We start from the raw sequence: 20935 nt of genomic DNA on the forward strand, positions 1-20935 counted from the left end.
TGCTGTACAGGAATGGGTCTTTATGTGACAGGGGCAGTGTCATGATGTGGGTGAAAATATGAAGTCAAAACATCAACAGTATATGGAGTAGGACCCTATAGCAGTGGTTCCCAAACTTTTTGGAATCATGGCGCCCTCGAGCATCAGAGTTTTTTTCACGGCACCTCAAGGACAAAAGCTTCTTATTGAGAAATTTAGATAGCAATATTAAATGAAGTAAATTGTGTTTATATGTCATCCATAAGTTAAATTATGTGGTGAGGGACAGGATTTGCTGCTGTTTGTTCACTTATTTTATGATTAGCAGCCTCCAGCACCGGTTTTGCCTATTACATTGACCATAAATAATTTTAATTGGTCCTGGACCACCAATCCAAGGCACCCCTACAAGTGTCCCGAGGCACCCCAGGGTGCCACGGCACACAGTTTGGGAACCACTGCCCTATAGCCGTGATGAACAATATACTCATATAGAAAGATTGTTATTGTCAATCATATCTCTCTTTATGAAACAAAATGTTAATTTGGATAATTTAAAATAATGGCAGGCTTCCACTCTAAATCTGGCAAAATAGAAAAAAATTTTGGGGGGTAATTAAATTAGCAGCAATGGCCACAAAGTGTGTAGGAAAAGTGCATTGCTGGGGTAACGCAATTGTCGTCGAAGCGCGCAGTCTCACATTGTGACGGCACATGGCTGAGTACTGGATTGCCCCCTTAGCCTTATACCTTTCTGTGCAATATTAAATCTTCCCGTTCTCCTCAATGGTTCCCGAGTAACCCTGTTTAGTATTTTTTTCACAACAGATTTTTTAATTGAAGACAAGCCTTTGAAACTAAAGCTGAAACACATAAGCCTATTCATTGGGATTTCACACCCTTGTTACACAGTAACAATGCTTGTTATTTCAGTTGTTCAAATTTAACTATAACAAATATCTTTTCTAATACAGCATTCCCTCGCAGATACTCCCAAGTGTCACAGCGAACAGATCATTCCAATGGCAGGATGACAAAATTCCCTGCTGTGTTAAAAGAAAACACCACGCAAGCGCCAAGTTCTATCAAATGCATGGAGTGATTCCCCGAAAACATTATTATGAAAACGCCTGACCACAAATGGAACGAAACTCGTATGTTTTATTGTTCATCCTGTGGTAAAAATATTATTATTGTTATTTTTTTCCCAAAAAAAACTGATTAATCCTCCGTTTACATTAATCATAACAGATGTTGGTTTATAAATGTTCTGACAATTGTATTAGCTAATAACTCCGTGAAGGAAGCCTAAATAATGCATCTGTTTTTACAATCGCCAGAGAGCATTATGGGAGCAGGCATGGTGGTCAGGCATAAAAGAGTAACATTCATTTATGATAATTGCTTTCAGCTCCCCACTTGGCTGTTTCTTGTGACCTAAATGTAACCAGTTGTTTCCTCTTTCACTCTTAACTTTTCAGGTCAGTCTTAATGATTTAATTCAACAAAAAATGTCTGCCATTTCCTGTAACCCCTGTCTTTTTTCATCCCTCCTCCCAAAGTGTTTTCTTCTGCTTTTGCACGATGTGTATTTGGTTATCCTTAAACTTCCACGGGTGGGAACAAAGCGATCAGTGTTTGCAGGATAAGAAAAGAGTTTGCCTTCGGGCGAAAAGGAGAACTGAAGGTAATGGGCATGTGTTTGTCTCTGTGTAAAGTTAGCTGTTTGATCCTGGCCCTCCTGATATAGGCATGTAGCATGCATGCTTTGGCTGCAGCTACTCGCCATAAAAAAAACACTGCCTTCTTCCTTTGAAGATCTATTGCTTGCCTGGGATCCTCTTGATATTGATGTGCAGTTCTGATATAGAGCAAAAAGCTCAAATGATAAAGCTTTGCGTGACAGTTATGTTTCATAGGCATGCCCCTTTTTTTTTTTTTATTCACCATTTTAAAGTCTTTACAGAGCCTCTCTGTTACTCGGGATTGTACACAGAAGACATGATATAAAAGAAGACAGGGTCTGATTAACAATGGGGTGGATGTAGCTCCAGCTCCAGGATGCCTTATAAAAATAGGTCCATTATTATGGCAGGATGGTGGTGACTAGCTACCTCACTGGCCACACAGTCGGCCATAAATCATAAGTATTTAAATTGCATTTGTAGATCTGATGTCATTTTTTTATTTGCATGTATTTAGGCAGACAGTGAGACTGAGAATGTAAGGGGTGTATATGCCCACATGTTGCTGGCCACGCCCACACAGCCCTGGTCATAGCTACTCCCCTTTTCAGTACGGGCCCTTGAACATTTCCGGCTCCAGACCAGTGTGGCCCTTAATCCTGCCCATGACATTCCATAATAGATTGTTCTTTTTCACTGCTTTCTTAAAAGATAAGAACAGTCAACATAGTATATGTTACTGGAAAGGATTCTCCACCCAAACTAACAATTATTGTATGTCCACCGCACTCATAATCCTCCTTAATTATCTCTATATAATTTACCCAGTTGGTGTATCCAATGCTGATGAGTTATTACCTCCTGATGGCCATGCCCCACTCGAGTAATAGGACCTATTTGACATCCCAGTGGCTCTATATGTGGCAATATATTTGCAGGGGCTGTAAACCTGAGTTTCCAAGGTCTGTATGGCAATTGTCGACACAGGAAAAGGTCGACATGAGTTTTTTTACAACTTTTTAGTATTTTCAACTTGTTCATAACTTACCATCCATGTGGACTACGATTGGGAATAGTAAACTTGTCCACAGAATGGCGAACGAAGCAAGTCATGCAAGGGGGCGCAGTGCACTAATTAGGGTTCCCGTCATTTTACGGAGAAAACTACACCACTGCTGACCATGTCAATTTCTTTATAACATGTCCTTTTTCCCATGTCGATCTTGTGCATGTCGACCTTTTTGGGTCGACCTAGACTCTGTCGACCTTTTTCAGATAGACTCAATGATCCACACCCTAGAGACCAACATACTATATACCATAGTACATTTAGGGGGTTAGCATATAAATAAATGCAATGACATGGAACATAGATAATGACAATTTAGTTTTATCTCAGCAGAGAAAGAAGCATTGCAGCTCCCATTAACATGCAAGGCATCATAGATATGGTAATATCTGTGTAGAGAATAATAGAGTAATGTGTGTGCCTGTGACAGGTGTGGTCTCCATGAAGGTGACTTCTGTGCGGGCTGACAACAGGGGGCCACCGGGGGTTCTGGGAGGGATCCAATTGGATTCTTTTAAGAGTCGTGGTGAGAAGCCCATATTCTTCTATTGGCAGGGGCGTTTTAAGAGAGGAGGAGGCCCGTGTGCAGACTTCTGCTTCAGGGGCCCCCTCCTCTCTGACTGATGCACAGCATTTAATACCTCTCCGGAGTCCCCCGGCGGTTCCATCCTTCTCCGCGGCAGCGGCAATAGAGTCTGAGACCAGACTCTATTGTGCATGCACAAACCTCCAGGAACACGGCGCGGCGGCCATTTTCCCAAAGATTTTGCAAATGCGCATGAGCGAAACTCCGGAAAAATGGCCGCCGTGCCGTCTTTCCAGAGTTTTCAGCAGGCACAATAGAGTTTGTTCCCCCTAGTGTTCAAACTCTATTGCGCTGCCGAAAAGGGATGGCTTCGACGGGGGACTTCCGAGAGGTAAGTATTAAGCAAATGTGTGCGGGGTGGGCCCCCCTGGATCTGGGGGCCCGTGTGCCTCGCACACACTGCACCCATTATAGAAACGCCAATGTCTATTGGGTAATGCCACATAAAGATGCAAGCTCTAGTGTGTATGGCAGTTGTTCCCAAACGTTTTTGAATCATGGCACCCTAACGTATTAGAATTTTTTTCGATGCTCCCCTAGGCCAAAAATTTCTTATTGACAAATTCAGAAATTTTTATTAAATTAAGTAAATTGTGTTTATGTGTCATCCTTACGGTCAGTTATGTGGTGAAGGACAGGATTCACTTCTGTTTGTCCACATATTTTATGACTGGAAGCCACATGCACTGGCACTGACAATGACATTGTCCGTAAATAAACACTGAATTGGTCTTGGACCACCAACCCAGGGCACCCCTGCTAGTACTCCGATGCACCCCCAAGGTGCCACGGAACAAAGTATGAGAACCACTGGTGGCATCCTGGAGCTTGGTACATCTGGGAAATGCTCCCAAATTTATTTTCGGATGTTTGGTGTACATCTCGCCCTAAGGGACCAATTTGTTATTATTAATCACATTTGCAATGCGATCTGGGCTTGATATTAGTGCCCGGGATCGCATTGCAATATACGATTGTACTTGCCAGTGTATCAATGAGTGCCCACAGGAACACGGGCTCCGAAAGGAGCCTGTCCATCCACAGTGCTCAGTGTGGAAGCTGGACTACTGCACATGCACGGCCCTGCTGACCCCACATGCACAGGAGTCATTTCCGGGGTGGGTTCTCTTTGCATCCCGGATATTAGTAAATCTAGCAGCATAGCATCCCCATAGAAACCTATGGGGATTCGCAGGGCCGGTGCAAGATCTCTCTGCACCCTAGGCAAAGCTTCAGCCTAGTGCCCCCTAACCTGCAACCACTCCTGGAGGGGAGATGCAGTTGGCCACTAGGTGGACTGTGGTAATTGTATTATTATACATATGTCTGTGACATGACAGTTAGGTGCTGATTGGCTGGTACCTTATCACTTTTATCACTTTTCAAGACTTAGTACATCTGGCCCATTCAGAGAAAACGGACAATACTCAAGAACTTTTAAAGTGATAAAGTATATTGTAAACAAAGTCACAACATTTTGTGACTTTGCTGACAATATACTTTCACTTTAAAAGTCCTGGGGTGTTGTCTATTCTTTACACTAGCCGGCATGTTAAGAATCATGTAGGACAATGAGGCCAATTTTACTATATATGGGGTCTTTAATTGGGGTTGGGTATGGGATGGCGACAGTAAGAATACCGACCACCATATTCCCGACATTTTGAAGAAAATAAATGAACTGTACCCCTCCCCCTAACCCTCCCTCCCCACAGCTTAAGCCTGACCCTCCCTGGCATACTCACATTCCGGATACTGGCTGCCGAGATTCTGGCGTCGGCATTCTGACAGGTGTTTGGATTCCGGCACCTGTATTCTGAACACCGGCATCCCATCCACCGGGATGCCAACTACATCCCTTTAATTGTATGTGTACTATAAACATACATATATATACGCAGACATAACATATTTGTATGCTCCCTATTATGTTCCATCCCTCCATCTGTACGTTCATTACTGACCTCCCTCCTCCATATACTGTACTGTATTGTGCCCCTTTACCTGTGTTTTCCTTATTATGCAGTTTATAAGGGCAAACCACCCATCGGGCTGTAAGATCTGTACTGTCTGTGGTCCCACAGATCTCCATGGGTTACTTACCTTAAGCTGTTTCTTTTTCATCCACTAGGGGGCACTGGAGTACTCTTGGAATATGGACGGTGTTAGCAAGGACTGGGCACTGAATATTCAAATTTCAGTAACTCTCCTCCCCTCCATACTCCCAGAATACCTCAGTGTTTTTTCGGTGCTCACATGGACAGGAAGCACAAGTGTGACCTCCAGAGGGGGACATACATTTTTTACTTTTAAATATTTTTGTTTTCTTTTTTATACATTGCAATCCTTTCCCAGCTTACACAAAAGCTCTGGGTACGGGATTATAGAAGCTGCTGCGTGCAGCTCTTGGCGTGTCGGGCCTCACAAAGGAGCCCCCTCACAGCCACAAGCAGCTCAGCTAACAACAGCCGAGACTGCAGAAAGGACATCACGGCGCTTGCTGGAAGAAGCCCCGTCAGAGCCCAAGTACATCAGCTACCTTCAGCTGAGGCTGCAGAATGGAGCTTGCTGTAGAAGCCCCGTCAGAGCACAGGAACCCAGGTATTTATGCCAGGGGCGGTCAGCTCACACTGCCGCCGTGTGGGGGGACTGCTATGTGCGTCGCCCGAGGCATCCCGCTGCTCCGTCCCCGCCACCGCTGTTATCAGCGCCCCTCCGCCGCTCCCCTATTCCCGGCCGCCGCTCAGAGGGACGCGCTGGACGGCCGCTGCAAGCGCCGTTCTCAGCGCTCCCTGCCTGTAATGCAATCAGACCGCGGACAGCGTTCAGTGCTGCCACGGTCTGTCCCTGTAACGGCCGGAGGCTCCGTCTCTTAGGGGAAGGTAACTGCTCCCTCAGACCGCAGGCAGCGTTCACTGCTGCCGCGGTCTGTCTCAATAACGGCCGGCAGCTCAGCACTGCCAGCGCTCCCTGCACACACTAAGGGGTAGCAGGGGGGGGGGGGGATGCCGGCGCCTCTGATCACTCAGACCGCGGACAGTGCACACTGCTGCCGCGGTCTGTCCCTGTAAAACAGCCCTCTAGTAACCAGTGGGCTCATGCTGGGCAGTCAGGAGTTTCCCTGTCCCTCTTACTTGTAGCGCAGCTGCAGGGGGGGGGGGGGGGGGGAGATTATGCCACAGCAGCAGCAATACATAGCCTATGCTAAAGAAGGGGCTGCACTGTGTTATATATGCATTCGTGTAGCACTTGTTATACCATAGACAATGTTATACCATAGAAAATGTATATAAAATACTGCATGTATGTATATATGGTCATGTAACGAAATATGCTATATGTTCTTTGACTATAAGCACATGGCTGGAGGCCATTTTAATCATACTTTCTGTTTCTTTTCCAGAACGTTCCTGTCCTACAACACTGCTTCACCGGATGGCACAGGGGTGTTGGTAGGAATTTTTGGATCAGGTTTCTTATGGTCTGGCCACGTGCACTGCACTTTGACCATATACACATTTTCGCAATTTTACTGAGGTGGAATTGGTTTGTCTTTGTCTATTTATTTGTCTGGTTACATAATAAGTCAGTCACCAGCAAAGACGGGAAAGTTGTTTCACTGCAATGTCTGTACCAGTGGGTTCCCGGTGAGTTCTACCACATGCACAGTATATTTTATACTCCCATTTCATCTCCTATTTTGCAAAGATAGTTTTCATTTGCAGTTTCTGCTATGTTGCAATCATGACGATTCTATGCCAGGCCTAACTGCGCAAGATGAATGTGAGAAGGGTGAATAGACCAGCAGTCAGATAGTGTGGGTGCGTCAGTCTCTGAAGTTTACAGGGACTGAAGAGGCTCTGACAATTTATAAGGTGGTCTTTACTAGGCCACAGATCTCCAGCGTGGAATCTCTAAATAAGATGTTAATAGGATCCTGATACACAGGTTTCTAAACCTCGCTGATTTCAGTCTAGTTACCCGTTTCCAAAGTCAGTGACATCTCCATGGGAGCTATGCTAGAGTCACTGTATACAGCAGCAGGGGTGTTGCTTCGACTGTGTTTGGTTGGCATTTGGGTAACTACGGCGTTGCTTGTCTGGATAACAGGACTCAGGTCCGCCCTACAAAACGTCCACCTTATGCTTCTCGCTGATCAAATCTGCGAAGCTGCTGATTATCTATGTACAGCTTCTACGGACGTCGGCCTAGTCAGTTCTCGCCTTTTAGCGTCACTCGTTGTGGCACGACAAGCGCTCTGGCTGCGTCCTTAGCAGGCGGAGGCAAAGGTCGAGAGAAGAATACAAGCATTACCTTATGCGAAGGTTGTTTGGTCCTGATTTGCACAAAGGTATTTTTCACGGGATACTCTGGACCAGCGTTCGAATCCTTTAGACCTCAGCCCTTTCGAGGCCGTGGTAGACAAACAGCCACGCCTGGTAGGCGAGGTCGAGGACGTGGTTTTCAACAAACCAACGCCAGTCGTCCGGACGCTAAGGTCACCGGCAAGCCAGTGGCATGACGGGCTCCCAGCCCATCTCGGTTCTCCAGTTGTGGGAGCACGCCTTCAAAGATAAGAGTTCGACAGTCTCCCGCCTCTGCGGTTTTTCAACACAGGACTGCCTGTGTAGGACGGCAAGAGGGCGGTTCGGTAAATTGCCATTCACTCTCTGCTGGAGTCAGCAGTTTTGATTCCGGTCCCTGTACACCAACAAGGTCACGGTTATTATTCCAGTCTGTTGTGGTACCAAAGCCGGATGGCTTGGTCGGGCCAATATTGCATACTTACTACAGATTCAAGATGGAATCTCTGCGGACAGTACTTGCAGGTTTAGAGCCACAGGAATTCATGATTGCGCTGGATCTCGAGGATGCGTACTTACACATTCCGATTTGGCCACCTCATCAGAGGTTCTTGCGTTTGCAATACGGCAGATCCATTATCAGTTTCAGGCTCTACTGTTTGCCCTCTCGTCAGCGCTTAGGGTATTCACCAAAGTGATGTATGTTTTGATGGCTCATCTCATATTCCTGTAAGTGATAATAGTTCCGTACTTAGACGATTTGCTCATCAAAGCTCCGTCTCAACCAAATGCGCCTTCAACATGCGTTGCTAAGGTACAATGTGCTGGTTCAGCACGGTTGGTTTGTCATCTTCAAGAACTCGCATCGGATTCCGTCTCAACGACTTCATTTCCTAGGAATGATTCTCGATACGGTAGATCGAGGAATTTGTCTACCAGAACAGAAAGTACAGACTATTCGTCATCTGGTACGATTAGTGCTCAAGCCTCGGTATGTTTGTGCATTCGCCTGTTAGGCACAATAGTGGCGGCTTTCAAAGCGCTTCTGTTCGGAAGATTTCACTCACTTCCTTTTCAACTGCATGAGCTCGCACAGTGGTCGGCCTCGCATCTGCAGATTCACTAGAGGGTGAGGTTGTCTCCACGGGCCAGAGTTTCTGTACTCTGGTGGCTCCAAGTACACAATCTAACCACAGGAAATCAGTTAGGCGTCTGGAATTGGATAGTTCTAATCACAGACGCGAGTCTCAGAGGTTGGGGAGCTGTAGTTCAAAATGTCAGCTCCAGGGTCTCTGGGAGGATCACCAAAGATTGCTGTCTATAAATGTCCTAGAACTCCGACCAATTTACAATGTGCTACGACAAGTAGTGCACTTGCTTCGGTCTCAGACTGTCCAAGTGCAGTCAGACAACGCAACGGCGGTCGCGTACATCAATGAACAAAGGGGAAAGAGAAGCCGCATGGCAATGCGGGAAGTAGCTCGAATCCTCAATTGGGCCGAACATCACCAAGTGATATTGGCGGTAGTGTTCATTACGAGAATGGACAACTGGGAGGCGGATGATCTCAGCCATCAGGATTTTCATCCAGAAGAATGGGCATTAAATCCAGAAGTGTTTCACATGTTGGTCCAGAGGTGGGGTTACCCTCAAGTGGACCTGATGACATCTCGCCACAATCACCAAGAGCCAGTATGTGTCCAGAACGCGAGACCCAAAGGCAGTGGCAGTGGATGCTCTCACGATTGCGTGGCTGTACAGCCTCGGGTATCTGTTTCCACCGTTTCCGCTGCTCTCTCTGTTGCTTACTCGCAGACGATCCTAGGCCGCTTCCGCTACGTCTGGACCTGTTACGACAGGGTCCATTTCTTTACCCCGATTTAGCGAGGATGCGTTTGAAGGGGTGGCTGTTGAGACCGCCCTCTTAAGAAGAGAGGGCATTCCACTATCGGTTATAACAACCATGTTACGTGCTAGAAATCCAGTTACGACAGCTCATTATTACAGGATTTGGCGTGCCTATATAGGTTGGTGTGAAGCTCGGAAGTTTCCGACATCATCTTTCAAGTTATCCCGTCTTTTGTTATTTCTACAAACGGGGTTAGATGGAGGACTGCGTTTATCTACACTAAAGGTGCAGGTATCTGCTTTGTCAATTTACTTTCAAAGAATATTGGCTCTATTGCCGTCTCACACACCTTTTCTGCAAGGTGTTCTCAGAGTACAGCCTCCATTCATTCCACCTACAGCGCCATGGGACTTGAATCTGGTTTTAGATTTTGTACAGCTTCATACTTTGAACCCTTACATCAAGTGGATGTTAAGTTTCTCACTTGGAAAACGATTTTTTCTCCTAGCCTTAGCTTCAGCAAGGCGTGTTTCAGATTTGGGTGCATTGGCATGCAAGCCACTGTTTGTAGGGTTTCATGATGACAGAGCGGAGCTTCGTACGAATCCCGCTTTCTGGCAAAAGGTAGTGTCATATGTTCACATCAATCAACCAATAGTAGTTCCTGTGTTAACAGGACAGTCTGGAACTTTGGATGTGGTACGCGCATTACGCGTTTATGTATCCCGAACGTCTACAGTTTGTAAGACGGATACGTTGTTTGTTCTCTATGATGCTGCCAAAATGGGTTGGCCAGCTTCTAAGCAGACCTTATCCAGATGGATTATACTGACCATACGACAGGCTTACATTCATGCTAGGTTACAGCCGCCTACATCAGTAACAGCTCATTACACACGTTCTGTGGAAACTTCAGGGGCAGCTGGTCGTGGGGTTTCTACGACAAAGAATTGCCGTGCGGCTACATAGTCATCAGTGCACACGTTTGTGCGCTTTTACAAGTTTAATACGTTTGCGGCATCAGCATCTAGCTTTGGCCGCCTAGTGTTACAGGTGCCAAACAGCTCTCCCGCCCACGAGGGAAGCTTTGGTACGTCCCAAGAGTACTCCAGTGACCCCTAGTGGATGAAAAAGAAAATAGGATTTTGGTACTTACCAGGTAAATCCTTTTCTTTGAATCCATAGGGGGCACTGGACGCCCACCCAGAGCAGTTTTACCTGGTTGTGGTAAGTTCAGGGGATCTTATGGTAACACATTTTCACCGATTTATCGGTTATGGTGTCAACTGGTTAGTTGTCAGTTACGTTATGTGTCAACTTTATTGTTGTTCGTTATGTTCTAATATTATAGGTAATTCTCCATTGTTCATCCTCTCTATCCTGTTCGCCTCAGGAAAAAACACTGAGGTATTCTGGGAGTATGGAGGGGAGGAGAGTTACTGAAATTTGAATATTCAGTGCCCAGTCCTTGCTAACACCGTCCATATCCCAAGAGTACTCCAGTGCCCCCTATGGATTCAAAGAAAAGGATTTACCTGGTAAGTACCAAAATCCTATTTTTCCCCTCGGCATTGGCAGGATACCTCTTGCAGGTGGCAGCAACATTACAGGGGCCTGTAGGAGGTGCATCAGGGCTATGAGGGGCGGCCGTGGGGGCACTCCTAGGGAGCTATAGTTACATCCGCCACCAATGTGCCTTCACATGACTTGATGTTACACGTGTTGGCACAGAGGAAGTGCTGAGACTCTATGTCAGTGATTTTCAACCTTTTTTTACTCGCGGCACACCGAAATATATTTTAAAATTGCCAAGGCACACCATCAGTTCCCCACAGAAAAAAAAACCACACATTGGCCCTCATAGTAAAAAAAAAAAATCCACACATACATTGGCCTACACAGAAAAAACAATCACATTGCTCCCCACGTAAATCATATTGCTCCCTACATAAATCCTATTGCTCCCCACAGGAGAAAAAAACAAAAACAAATATTAGCCCCTACCGGTCTGTTGTCCTGCTCCCTGTCCCTCATTGGCGGGGGTTGTTCATAGTGGAGTGCTGCGAATACTGAGCAGCGGGCGGTCGGGCAGGTGTGGATGTCGGTGGGCAAGGAAAGCTGTGTATGCAGGCAGGAACTGGAAGATGTGTGTGCAGGCGAGTGGGCTGGCTGGGTGGTGAGATGCACGACTGATCCTCTAAGAAGAGCTCGGGCCAACAGTTTACTCTGAAGGTGCTCTGGCTCCGCGGCATACCTTGCAACTGGTCGCGGCACACTAGGGTGCCACGGCGCACTGGTTGAAAAAGCCTGCTCTATGTGATACAGCCTGATAGTGGCGGCTGCACCTGATTAGACCAGCAGCGGCAGCCAGCGCAGCGTAAAAGGAGGAGGCCGCATACAGAGACAACCTTCAGTTTTTTTGATAGATGAATTCAGCTGTGCCCTCCAGGAGCCGGCACCCCTAGGCAGCCGCCTAAAGCTGCCTAATGGTAGAGCCGGCCCTGGGGATGCGGCTGCCGGCGGGAATGGAGGGATCGCACCAGGTGTTGCAGATATCTGCTGCAGTCCCTCTGTCATACATTTAGGTGATAATAAATATTTGGGTATGGGACTCTGGGTCGACAGGGTTTAGGTCAACACACAATAGGTCGACACTAGTGATGAGCGGGTTCGGATCCTCGGGATCCGAACCCGCCCGAACTTCACCTTTTTTTTCACGGGTCCGAGCAACTCGGATCCTCCCGCCTTGCTCGGTTAACCCGAGCGCGCCCGAACGTCATCCTGCGGTCGGATTCTCGCGAGATTCGTATTCTATATAAAGAGCCGTGCGTCGCCGCCATTTTTCACTCGTGCATTGGAGATGATCGTGAGAGGACGTGGCTGGCGTCCTCTCAGTTTCTATGTTCAGTGGGCTGCAAATTGTGCTGCAAATATCTGTGCTCAGTGTGCTGCAAATATCTGTGCTCAGTGTGCTGCAAGTGCAAATATCTACGTTCTCTGCCTGAAAAACGCTCCATATCTCACTGTGCTCAGTGTGCTGCAAATATCTGTGCTCAGTGTGCTAATTGCTTTATTGTGGGGACTGGGGACCAGCAGTATTATATAGTAGGAGGACAGTGCAGAGTTTTGCTGACCATTGACCAGTGACCACCAGTATTATACGTTCTCTGCCTGAAAAACGCTCCATATCTGTGCTGCATTGTAGTATATAGTAGGAGGACAGTGCAGAATTTTGCTGACCACCAGTATAACTATATATATATATATATATATATATATATATATATAGCAGTACGGTACAGTAGTCCACTGCTCTGCCTACCTCTGTGTCGTCAAGTATACTATCCATCCATACCTGTGGTGCATTTCAGTTTTGCACAGTTTGCTGACCACCAGTATATACTATATAGCAGTACGGTTCAGTAGTCCACTGCTCTACCTAGCTCTGTGTCGTCAAGTATACTATCCATCCATACCTGGGGTGCATTTCAGTTTTGCACAGTCTGCTGACCACCAGTATATACTATATAACAGTACGGTACAGAAGGACACTGCTCTACTTACCTCTGTGTCGTCAAGTATACTATCCATCCATACCTGTGGTGCAGTTCAGTTTTGCACAGTTTGCTGACCACCAGTATATACTATATAGCAGTACGGTACAGTAGTCCACTGCTCTACCTACCTCTGTGTCGTCAAGTATACTATCCATCCATACCTGGGGTGCATTTCAGTTTTGCACAGTCTGCTGACCACCAGTATATACTATATAGCAGTACGGTACAGAAGGACACTGCTCTACTTACCTCTGTGTCGTCAAGTATACTATCCATCCATACCTGTGGTGCATTTCAGTTTTGCACAGTTTGCTAACCACCAGTATAACTATATATATATATATAGGTAGTGAAGAAAATAAGCGCTGTTGAGTGTAGTGACAAATATAACATAAATACTCGGGTGGATTAAGAAAATAATATGGCCTTGGACACTTATCTGGTAAGTATCTCGGCTGGAAGTTGTTACTTACCAGATAAGTGTCCAAGGCCATATTATTTTCTTAATCCACCCGAGTATTTATGTTATATTAGTCAGGATAGTATACTTGATGACACAGAGGTAAGTAGAGCTTATTTTCTTCACTACCTATTTTTATTTATGTGTACACCATACACTAACCTTGTACTATGAGCTGCTACTCTTAAAAGGGTTAAAAGAGTGTTCTTTATTATTTTCTCCACCGCACGTCTGTACTATAGCGCCTAGGTCTCCATTTCTTTATCTTTATAACTATATAACTATATATAACTATATATATATAAATATATATATATATATATATATATATATATATATATATATATATATACCGTATATACTCGAGTATAAGTCGACCCGAATATAAGCCGAGATACCTAATTTTACCACAAAAAAATGGGAAAAATGACTGACTCGAGTATAAGCCTAGGGTGGGAAATGTACGGTGCCAGGGGTGTTCATGCTCAGGGTGTCATGCTCGTTGCCAGGGGTTTCATGCGGTAGGTGTTATGCTTGTTGCCAGGGGGTAATGCTTGTTGCTAGGGTTGTGCCCCCAGTGCCACATATACCCCCAGTAACAGATATCCCCCCACAGTGCCAGATAAAAACATGCTGCCGTTGCTTTGCCCCCAGTAGTTGTGCCCCCTTTCATTGCCCCCAGTAGTTGTGCCCCCTTTCATTGCCCCCAGTAGTTGTGCCTCCTTCTTTCTTTGCCCCCTGTTGCAGTGCCCCCTTCTTTCTTTGCCCCCTGTTGCAGTGCCCCCTTCTTTCTTTGCCCCCTGTTGCAGTGCCCCCGTCGCCGCTTACAAACACACACAAAAACAATACTTACCACTGCCCCGCTCCTGCTTCCCGACCGCTTCTTCTGCTGCTGCGCTGCTCCGCTCCGTCCGTCCGCTCGCTCCGTCCGGCCGCACGCTCCGTCCGGCCGCCGCTCCGTGCGGCCGCCCGCTCCCCGGCACCCGATCATCTCTATGGGAGAGACGTCATGACGTCTCTCCCATAGCAACGCGCACAGACACTAGAGGTCAATAATGAGTTTATGACCTCTAGTGTCTGTCCTGGAGCCGGCTGCAGCGGACGCCCACACAGCCCACGGCGTCTGCTGCAGCCATTGACTCGAGTATAAGCCGAGGGGGGCTTTTTCAGCACAGAAAAATGTGCTGAAAAAGTCGGCTTATACTCGAGTATATACGGTATATATATATATATATATATATATATATATATATAGCAGTACGGTACAGTAGTCCACTGCTCTACCTACCTCTGTGTCGTCAAGTATACTATCCATCCATACCTGTAGTGCATTTCAGTTTTGCACAGTTTGCTGACCACCAGTATATACTATATAGCAGTACGGTACAGAAGGCCACTGCTCTACCTACCTCTGTGTCGTCAAGTATACTATCTATCCATACCTATGGTGCATTTCAGTTTTGCAGTTTGCTGACCACCAGTATAATTATATATATATATAGTAGTACGGTACAGTAGTCCACTGCTCTACGTACCTCTGTGTCGTCAAGTATACTATCCATCCATACCTGTGGTGCATTTCAATTTTGCACAGTTTGCTGACCACCAGTATATACTATATAGCAGTACGGTACAGAAGGCCACTGCTCTACCTACCTCTGTGTCGTCAAGTATACTATCCATCCATACCTGTGGTGCATTTCAGTTTTGCGCAGTATATATAGTAGTAGGCCATTGCTATTGATATATTACTGGCATATAATTCCACACATTAAAAAATGGAGAACAAAAATGTGGAGGGTAAAATAGGGAAAGATCAAGATCCACTTCCACCTCGTGCTGAAGCTGCTGCCACTAGTCATGGCCGAGACGATGAAATGCCATCAACGTCGTCTGCCAAGGCTGATGCCCAATGTCATAGTAGAGAGCATGTAAAATCCAAAAAAATAAAGCTCAGTAAAATTACCCAAAAATCTAAATCAAAATCGTCTGAGGAGAAGCGTAAACTTGCCAATGTGCCATTTCCGACACGGAGTGGCAAGGAACGGCTGAGGCCCTGGCCTATGTTCAAGGCTAGTGGTTCAGCTTCACCTGAGGATGGAAGCACTCATCCTCCTGCTAGAAAACTTAAAAGAGTTAAGATGGCAAAAGTACAGCAAAGAACTGTGCGGTCTTCTAAATCACAAATCCCCAAGGAGAGTCCAATTGTGTCGGTTGCGATGCCTGACCTTCCCAACACTGGACGGGAAGAGGTTGCACCTTCCACCATTTGCACGCCCCCTGCAAGTGCTGGAAGGAGCACCCGCAGTCCAGTTCCTGATAGTCAAATTGAAGATGTCACTGTTGAAGTACACCAGGATGAGGATATGGGTGTTGCTGGCGCTGGGGAGGAAATTGACGAGAAGGATTCTGATGGTGAGGTGGTTTGTTTAAGTCAGGCACCCGGGGAGACACCTGTTGTCCGTGGGACGAATATGGCCATTGACATGCCTGGTCAAAATACAAAAAAAAATCACCTCTTCGGTGTGGAATTATTTCAACAGAAATGCGGACAACTGGTGTCAAGCCGTGTGTTGCCTTTGTCAAGCTGTAATAAGTAGGGGTAAGGACGTTAACCACCTAGGAACATCCTCCCTTATATGTCACCTGGACCGCATTCATCAGAAGTCAGTGACAAGTTCAAACACTTTGGATGACAGCGGAAGCAGTCCACTGACCACTAAATCCCTTCCTCTTGTAACCAAGCTCCTGCAAACCACACCACCAACTCCCTCAGTGTCAATTTCCTCCTTACACCGGAAAGCCAATAGTCCTGCAGGCCATGTCACTGTCAAATCTGACGAGTCCTCTCCTGCCTGGCATTCCTCCGATGCATCCTTGAGTGTAACGCCTACTGCTGCTGGCGCTGCTGTTGTTGCTGCTGGAAGTCGATCGTCATCCCAGAGGGGAAGTCGGAATCCACTTGGACTGCTTCCAGTAAGCAATTGACTGTCCAACAGTCCTTTGCGAGGAAGATGAAATATCACAGCAGTCATCCTGCTGCAAAGCGGATAACTCAGGCCTTGGCAGCCTGGATGGTGAGAAATGTGTTTCCGGTATCCACCGTTAATTCACAGGGAACTAGAGACTTGATTGAGGTACTGTGTCCCCGGAACCAAATACCATCTAGGTTCCATTTCTCTAGGCAGGCGATACCGAAAATGTACACAGACATCAGAAAAAAAGTCACCAGTGTCCTAAAAAATGCAGTTGTGCCCAATGTCCACTTGACCACAGACATGTGGACAAGTGGAGCAGGGCAGACTCAGGACTATATGACTGTGACAGCCCACTGGGTAGATGTATTGCCTCCCGCAGCAAGAACAGCGGCGGCACCAGTAGCAGCATCTCGCAAACGCCAACTCGTTCCTAGGCAGGCTACGCTTTGTATCACCGCTTTCCATAAGAGGCACACAGCTGACAACCTCTTACGGAAACTGAGGAACATCATCACAGAATGGCTTACCCCAATTGGACTCTCCTGGGGATTTGTGACATCGGACAACGCCACCAATATTGTGCGTGCATTACATCTGGGCAAATTCCAGCACGTCCCATGTTTTGCACATACATTGAATTTGGTGGTGCAGAATTATTTAAAAAACTACAGGGTCGTGCAAGAGATGCTGTCGGTGGCCCAAAGAATTGCGGGCCACTCTCGACATTCAGCCACCGCGTGCCGAAGACTGGAGCACCAGCAAACAGTCCTGAACCTGCCCTGCCATCATCTGAAGCAAGAGGTGGTAACGAGGTGGAATTCAACCCTCTATATGCTTCAGAGGATGGAGGAGCAGCAAAAGGCCATTCAAGCCTATACATCTGCCCACGATATAGGCAAAGGAGGGGGAATGCACCTGACTCAAGCGCAGTGGAGAATGATTTCAACGTTGTGCAAGGTTCTGCAACCCTTTGAACTTGCCACACGTGAAGTCAGTTCAGACACTGCCAGCCTGAGTCAGGTCATTCCCCTCATCAGGATTTTGCAGAAGAAGCTGGAGACATTGAAGAAGGAGCTAAAACAGAGCGATTCCGCTAGGCATGTGGGACTTGTGGATGGAGCCCTTAATTCGCTTAACCAGGATTCACGGGTGGTCAATCTGTTGAAATCAGAGCACAACATTTTGCCCACCGTGCTCGATTCTAGATTTAAAACCTATGTTGTATCTCTCTTTCCGGCAGACACAAGTCTGCAGAGGTTCAAAGACCTGCTGGTGAGAGAATTGTCAAGTCAAGCGGAACGTGACCCGTCAACAGCTCCTCCTTCACATTCTCCCGCAACTGGGGCTGCGAGGAAAAGGCTAAGAATTCCGAGCCCACCCGCTGGCGGTGATGCAGGGCAGTCTGGAGCGAGTGCTGACATCTGGTCCGGACTGAAGGACCTGCCAACGATTACTGACATGTCGTCTACTGTCACTGCATATGGGTGGTCATTCCGAGTTGTTCGCTCGCAAGCTGCTTGTAGCAGCTTTGCACACGCTAAGCCGCCGCCTACTGGGAGTGAATCTTAGCTTAGCAAAATTGCGAATGAAAGATTTGCAATATTGCGAAAAGACTTCTCTGTGCAGTTTCTGAGTAGCTCGAGACTTACTCTTCCAGTGCGATCAGTTCAGTGCTTGTCGTTCCTGGTTTGACGTCACAAACACACCCAGCGTTCGGCCAGACACTCCTCCGTTTCTCCAGCCACTTCCGCGTTTTTCCCAGAAACGGTAGCGTTTTTTCACACACACCCATAAAACAGCCAGTTTCCGCCAAGAAACACCCACTTCCTGTCAATCACATTACGATCACCAGAACGAAGAAAAAACCTTGTAATGCCGTGAGTAAAATACCTAACTGCATAGCAAATTTACTTGGCGCAGTCGCAGTGCGAACATTGCGCAATTAGCGGAAAATCGCTGCGATGCGAAGAAAATTACCGAAAATTACAGAGCGAACAACTCGGAATGACCACCATGATTCTGTCACCATTGAAAGAATGGTGGAGGATTATATGAGTGACCGCATCCAAGTAGGCACGTCAGACAGTCCGTACGTATACTGGCAGGAAAAAGTGTTTAGTGCAGCCGCTCACCTTGTCAGCAATCGGCGTACGAGGTTACTTCCAGAAAATGTGGAGAAGATGATGTTCATCAAAATGAATTATAATCAATTCCTCCGTGGAGACATTCACCAGCAATTGCCTCCAGAAAGTACACAGGGACCTGAGATGGTGGATTCCAGTGGGGACGAATTAATAATCTGTAATGAGCGGGATGTACACAGTGAAAGGGGTGAGGAATCGGAGGATGATGATGAGGTGGACATCTTGCCTCTGTTGAGCCAGTTTGTGCAAGGAGAGATTGATTGCTTCTTTTTTGGTGGGGGCTCAAACCAACCAGTCATTTCAGTCACAGTTGTGTGGCAGACCCTGTCACTGAAATGATGGGTTTGTTAAAGTGTGCATGTCCTGTTTATACAACATAAGGGTGGGTGGGAGGGCCCAAGGACAATTCCATCATGCACCTCTTTTTTTTCTTTCATTTTTCTTTGCATCAGGTGCTGTTTGGGGACTATTTTTTTAAGTGCCATCCTGCCTGACACTGCAGTGCCACTCCTAGATGGGCCAGGTGTTTGTGTCGGCCACTTGTGTCACTTAACTTAGCCATCGAGCGACCTTGGTGCACCTCTTTTTTTCTTTGCATCATGTGCTGTTTGGGGACTATTTTTTGGGATCCGGTCTGAAGATCGACAGTGTCTAGGTCGACAATGTTTAGGTCGACCACTATAGGTCGACAGTCACTAGGTCGACATGGATGGAAGGTCGACAGGGTTTCTAGGTCGACATGTGCTAAGTCGACAGGTCTAAAGGTCGACATGAGTTTTATAAAAAAAAAATATTTTTTCATACTTAACGATCCACGTGGACTACGATTGGAACGGTAAAGTGTGCCGAGCGAAGCGGTAGCGGAGCGAAGGCACCATGCCCGAAGCATGGCGTGCGAAGCTAGCCATGCGAGGGGACGCGGTGCACTAATTTGGGATCCCGGTCACTCTACGAAGAAAACGACACCAAAAAATTAAAATTTCCTCATGTCGACCTTTAGACCTGTCGACCTAGCACATGTCGACCTAGAAACCCTGTCGACCTTCCATCCATGTCGACCTAGTGACTGTCGACCTATAGTGGTCAACCTAAACATTGTCGACCTAGATACTGTCGATAAAACGAACCACACCCCTATTTTTTAAATCTGCCATCCTGTCTGATACTGCAGTGCCACTCCTAGGTGGGCCAGGTGTTTGTGTCGGCCACTTGGGTCGCTTAGCTTAGTCATCCAGCGACCTCGGTGCAAATTTTAGGACTAAAAATAATATTGTGAGGTGTTCAGAATAGACTGAAAATGAGTGGAAATTATGGTTATTGAGGTTAATAATACTTTGGGATCAAAATGACCCCCAAATTCTATGATTTAAGCTGTTTTTGAGGGTTTTCTGTAAAAAAACACCAGAATCCAAAACACACCCGAATCCGACAAAAATTTTTTATGGAGGTTTTCCAAAACGTGTCCGAATCCAAAACACGGCCGCGGAACCGAATCCAAAACCAAAACACAAAACCCGAAAAATTTCCGGTGCACGTCACTAGTCGACACCAATTGGTCGAGACTGTCTAGGTCAACACAGGAAATAGGTCGACATGGCCATTAGGTCGACATGAACAAGGTCAACATGGAAAAAGGTCGACATGAGTTTTTTTTGGTGTTGTTTTCTTCGTAAAGTGACGTGGAACCCCAGTTAGTGCACCGTGTCCCCTGGCATCGCTCGCTTTGCTCACCATGCTTTGGGCAAGGTGCTTTGCTCCGCTACCACTGCGCTCGGCACAAGTTACCGTTCCCAATTGTAGTCCACGTGGATCGTAAAGTATAAAAAGGTTCACAAAATGAATAAAAAAAAAAAAAACTCGTCAACCTTTTTCCATGTCTACCCTGTTCATGTCGATCTAATGGACACGTCGACCTATTTCCTGTGTCAACCTACTCAATGTCAACCAATAGGTGTCGACCTAATGTGTGTCGACCTAGACAGTGTCGACCTAGAGTCCGGATACCTAAATATTTGCGGTGCTGTCAGGGAAATAGCTGCAAATATTTTTTGATAAATGGGCCCTTAATTCAGACCATCCATTAAAGTTACCAGATCCTCTGGTCAGCCTCAGGCCTATCTGGACACTTATAGCACATCTGGGAGGGGGGGGGGCAGGGGTGGTCTTTACTCCAGGCCCCCCTGTCTTAAGTGGCCCCGCTCTGTGCTGCTGTCTCCACTTTCCAGCCTCCGCCGTCAGCAGCAGCTCTCCTGGCAGCCGTGGAGGCTGCAGATTGCCTGGATCAGTTCCCGTACTGCCTGAGAGGAGGGGGGAGGCGCATGTAG

At 46.8% G+C, this 20935-nt stretch overlaps 1 long non-coding RNA gene across 1 annotated transcript in view; it reads left to right on the forward strand.

Moving 5' to 3' along the window:
• The first annotated feature begins 1511 nt into the window (after positions 1-1511).
• LOC134956719 (uncharacterized) overlaps positions 1512-20935 on the forward strand; it is a 124850-nt gene continuing 105426 nt past the window's right edge. The window contains exon 1 of the long non-coding RNA XR_010186125.1: positions 1512-1666. This is a non-coding gene — a long non-coding RNA (uncharacterized LOC134956719). The remainder of the gene's footprint in view (positions 1667-20935) is intronic.

The sequence above is a fragment of the Pseudophryne corroboree genome, chromosome 9, assembly GCF_028390025.1.
Source record: "Pseudophryne corroboree isolate aPseCor3 chromosome 9, aPseCor3.hap2, whole genome shotgun sequence".
NCBI classification, from domain to species: domain Eukaryota; kingdom Metazoa; phylum Chordata; class Amphibia; order Anura; family Myobatrachidae; genus Pseudophryne; species Pseudophryne corroboree.